The sequence below is a fragment of the Akebia trifoliata genome, chromosome 1 (genome assembly GCF_017979445.1).
Source record: "Akebia trifoliata isolate Shusen 1 chromosome 1, ASM1797944v1, whole genome shotgun sequence".
NCBI lineage: Eukaryota > Viridiplantae > Streptophyta > Magnoliopsida > Ranunculales > Lardizabalaceae > Akebia > Akebia trifoliata.
Genome location: NC_141375.1, coordinates 2,167,867 through 2,173,174, shown reverse-complemented (window position 1 = coordinate 2,173,174; position 5,308 = coordinate 2,167,867).

Below are 5,308 nucleotides of genomic sequence, written 5' to 3'. Positions count from 1 at the left end.
TGTATTTAATAAAATCATTTTTAATAAATGTGAAATGCCTTAAAATATTCCAATGGAGTAATTTTGACGATATTCCCTCTTTCTGAAAGATTTCTTTGAGGTGTGATTCAACTTATACATCACCAACTCGAGTGTTCATGGAACCAATACCAAATCAACAAAGAAAATGTTTTATTCAAAACGTATTCTGATTTTTATTTTTACATCTTGATACTTGATTAGGTCGCCATCTTGGTTTTGTGGTGGAGGACATAATTGGCTTCCTGATTGCTCATATCGAACATAAGGTAAGTGCTTACTTCGACTATTTTTTGCGATCTTTCCATCCCCTAAAATCTTTCTATTTTGCATTTAATTATGAAAAAATTGGCCAATAAAATTAGAGGGTTCAGGGTAAAATGGGGAAGATATAATGGGTTGACCTAAACTCAGCCTGTTTTTTTTTTTTTTCATGAAATTTCATACATTCTTCTTATTTTTCACTTTTATTTTATTTTAATTTTTTTCTTTATTCTTTATTCTTTTTTGCATGAACATACCAAACATCAATTCTAGAAAATGAAGCCAACACTAAATTATCCATAATTTTTTCTCTTTTATTTTATAGTTTGCAAATCAAACACTGACATTAATATGAGACATGGGTTAGCTCTAGGATCGTGGGTTCTTATGATTCTCATTTAAGAGATTTTTGTGCCAAAAAACAATTAGATTAGACAACAAAGAATTTTTTTTTTTTTTCAAACTGAAATTGAAAGATAATCCCTCTCCATCTTTTAGTGAATATTTGAGATACATCCGTGTTTTCAAACTGCTAACATGCCCTCCCTTGACCTAGGAACCTCTAGCAAAAAAGCCCTTGATTTTTCTCTAAAAAATTTGTCATCTTCATGATCTTCCAATTTATATGGTAAATTATTTTTAATCGATACTCAACTTTATATTCAATCCATCGCTCTCGCGTTAATCCTTTGTAGAAAATCCTTATTTTTTTCTATTCAAAATTCCACCATCTTCTAATTCCCCAAAATAACAATTGTCTGCCACGAGACATTTTGTGGTACAACTGTTTCTTTCGATATAATGGCGTGATTTCAAAATTTGGTCCCCTGCCTCTCATAGATATAGAGTTGACTGATTTAAGATGATCATATATAGTATGTGAATGTTAAAGTCCAATTTTTCAAGGGATGTTAACATTTTTCGAAACTTTCATTATTTTTAAATATCCTTGAAATGAATTTATTAATTTGTATTTTACAGTATAAAAAAAAAAAGAGTAAGGGATGTTTTGGTAATCATACAATATTTTTATTTTTGTAAATATTAAAAAAATTAATGATATTTTTGTAAAGGGTGGGTTTCCATTGGCTCAATAAATATGACCCAAGATCTTGACCGTGTAAACACAAAATCCAACGATTGAGATTTTATGCGTATCTCAATAATACATATCTTGTTGACACTTATCTTGAGTATAAATTTAAACCATTTGATACCTGTGTTATATGGTCAAGATTTTGTGTCATATCTTGAGTCATATTTATGGAGCCAATGGAAGCCAACCTTTTGTAAAATATTTATTGTATACGAATTAAAATATCACTAGATTTTGTATTAAAAATTAATAATAAATTCATTTTAAAGATATATTTGAAAAAAATGAAATTGTGGAGACAAGGTTTGTTAACACCAAATTTTCTTTCTAAAATATCTCACAATACATTTGAAGTTACTAATTATTAAGATATTTTTTATGAAAATAAATAAAATTTCAAGCATGTTAGTTAATTTTATGAAAGTGCATAACTACCCTCTAATATTCAATAATATAATGAGCCATGAGTGAATTTTTTAAAACTAAAAGACTTTAGACATCACTATCTTTTAAATAAATATCAAATTTTAAATCTAAAGTGTATTTTTCGTGGGTGGAGTGATCTTGTAAAAAAGTGCAAGACTTTAGACATCGTTTTATGTTTGATCTTTAAACATCGGTTTTGGAAAAATCAGTGTCTAAAAATTCACAATTTACACACAGTTTTTCATCCAAAGAATAGACATTACTTTTTGTTATTGACATCATTTAAGAAGTGATGTCTATAGTCTTTTTTTCTAGTATTATCAAATTATAAACTATGATAATAAATAAATAAATATATATATATATATATATATATATCTTACATAAATCCTAATTTGGATTGGTGTCTGCGCATGCATCCTGCTAGAATAAATAAATGATTTTATTTTTGAGCATTTACTAATCCACATATAATAAAAATAATAGCTAAATATAAATTTAAAAAAATATATTAAAACTAACTTTAACGACTTGACTTGTCCGAAATACCAGATTTGAAAACTCTATTTCCTTAAAATCTTTGCTTAACTGCAACCTTATAATAGAACTCCACTTATTCCATCTACATTCTTAATCAAATTAACTCACTTCTTGAACTATTTTATCTTTTCCTTATTTATTTTATTAAATAAGTATTTGGGTATTTTTATTAAAATGAATAAAATCGAACCGATTAGGGCCGGGTCTAAAATAGAATGGAACCAATAGGAACCATAACTTTTAGGTTCTATCCAATGGGTACCCGAAACCGATTTATTTTATCATTTTTTTATACTATAGATGATTAATGCATATTGTATAAAGTTCTTCAAGTTTTCATATAAATTATCTATTTAAAATGAGCCATCTCTTCCAAAAATTTATTACATAATAGAATGTGACCGTATAGGGACTAGTTCTATCCTAGAAGGGTGGGGGGTTTGCAATATCCAAAAAAGAAAAAATCAAACATAATAAAAAACTACAAAATTAAATATATTATAAATGAAATATGGTTTGAAAACCATACTTCCTTCAAAAACTTTTTTTTAACAACCACCTTACAATAGAAATGCTTTTGAACTGTCCACGGTCCTAAACAAACTCATTTTTTCCTTATTTATCTCTTTATTTCCATAATATGGGAACAACCTCTTCATGTTTTTGGTGCTCAAATCTCTTTTATTCCCAAACTCGACTAAAAAATAGTACCACTTTTACTATTTCATACCTTCTCCACAACTTTTGTAGGACTCCATATGTTTCGTGTTGATTGAATCAAACTGAGAGATAAAGGAATCCCTTTTCTTTCATCTTCTTCTACATATACAAATAACTTGAAACAAAACTTCGAAGCCATGAAATCAAAGCTGAATGTGACTGTTAGTAGTGAAGCTCATGTCAAAGAAGAGTATTATTGTCTAGGAATTAGTAGAGATTTCATGGGTATTACTTTTTCTATATCAAGTATTTGCAAACACTTAAGACTTTGTTTGGTTATAAAGTAAGAAATAAAAAGTAACTCTCGAAGAAAGTAACTTTTAGAAAGTAGAAAGTATATTCATTTTGTTTTTAAAAAAATTAGTATGCATATTCTTAAAAGTAATTTTTCTTAAGAGCCCATTTGGATACACATAAAAAAGTAAATTTTTTTTTTTTGAAAATTAAAAAGTTAATAAACTTGTTTGTATTTATTTTAGATAATTACTTTTAAAACGTAGAATTCTTTAGTTTTAAAAAGCAAAAGAAAATTACTTTCTATTTTTTTAAAGTAACTTTCTCTCAAAGTATTTTTCCTATTTACTTTCTATTTTCTATTTTCTATTTTCTATTCAAACGTACTCTAAATTAATCAAAACAAACTTTTAACTGTAAAAAAAAAAAATTTATCTATATCCAAATGGACTCTTACTAGTCTCATTAATATGTTTTCAAAATTGTAATCAAGGCAAATTTTTTCCAAAGTATAACTTTGTACATACTGCAAAGTTTTCCTTGCCAAACTTTATAGGATTGTAGTTTTTTTGCAGCTTACCAATACGACTTAAATGGGTCGGATACGGGCCGGATATGAGTGTGTCCATATCCATATCTGAATTTGTTTATATTATCTGAATTCATATCCGGATCTGAATCTGATTCGGAACATACTAGCTAAGACCATATCCGAACCATTCTACTTTTATTAAAATCATATCCGGATTCAATCTAACCGAATTTGTTGATTCAGGTCGATCAAGTTGGATAATATCAAACCATTTAAGATTATTTTAAATAAAATTATTAAAATGTGATTAAATGGTGATTTGAACTCAAAACCTCTTCATTTTAAATAGAGGCCTTGACCACTACACCAAACCATTGGTAGTTGATGAAAGATAATTTAAAAAAATATATGAATAAATCTTACAAAGTAATATATCATTTGGATCTTGGCGGATATAGCGATGAAACCGGATCTGACTCGGGTCAGGGGATATCAACCCATATCCAAACCATATTTTAATTCGGATATACTTGACAAAACAAAACCCACTAAATTCGGATTCGGATTACTTGGATTTCGGATAAAATCCGTACCATTTTAAGCTCTACTTACCATGCCATACCATACCATTAATGCCATATTAATAGTGAATTTAATAGATATAATTGAAAAGATATTGCCAAACTTCTCCATTTTTGGTAATTCATTCATTTTTTGCAAAATTTTATAAATACCATTGCTTAAGGTACAATTGTATGAGTTGGGGTGGTGAAAGCTTAGTGTGAATTCATTGGTAGGGGGAAATTTTGAAGGAGTCAACCCGCATCAAATTTTGATAGAACCCTTGGTTTATTATGACATGTGGCTCCTTCTCGTTCCAATGAATAGTTGAGATATCCCTATGTTCTCGAAATAGTGATATGACCTAGGACCTCAGTCTTCTCTTATAGACAAATAGAAAATGACCTAAAAACACTTGATTTTTTCCCAAGAAGATGATGATGAGGGCACACGATCATTTTTTATGTCCATAAGATAACCAAGGTCAAGGATGATGTATCATAGGTTTGAAACATACGGAGGCATCAAATATTCTCGAAATGTTGAGGGTCTAAGGGGCCACGGGTCATGCATAAAAGAGGGTTCTACCAAAACTTTGAAGCAGGCTGACCACTTCAAAGTCACGCCTCATTTGTATGCAAGGGGAGCGAGTTCATTGATATCATTACTTGTACTCAATGCACAATTTAGGTAAAATCGCTTGTAATAAATGTATAATGTATTGAAATATTCAAATGCGTGATTTTCGGGATATACTCCCCTTTTGAAAGATTTTGTCATAATTATATTGAGGTGTACTTCAACAGTTAAACTTATAAATCACCAACTTGATTGTCCATGAACCAACACCAAATCAACAAAGAAGTTGTTTTATTCGAAACATATTCTGATTTTTTTCCGTCTTGATACTTGATTAG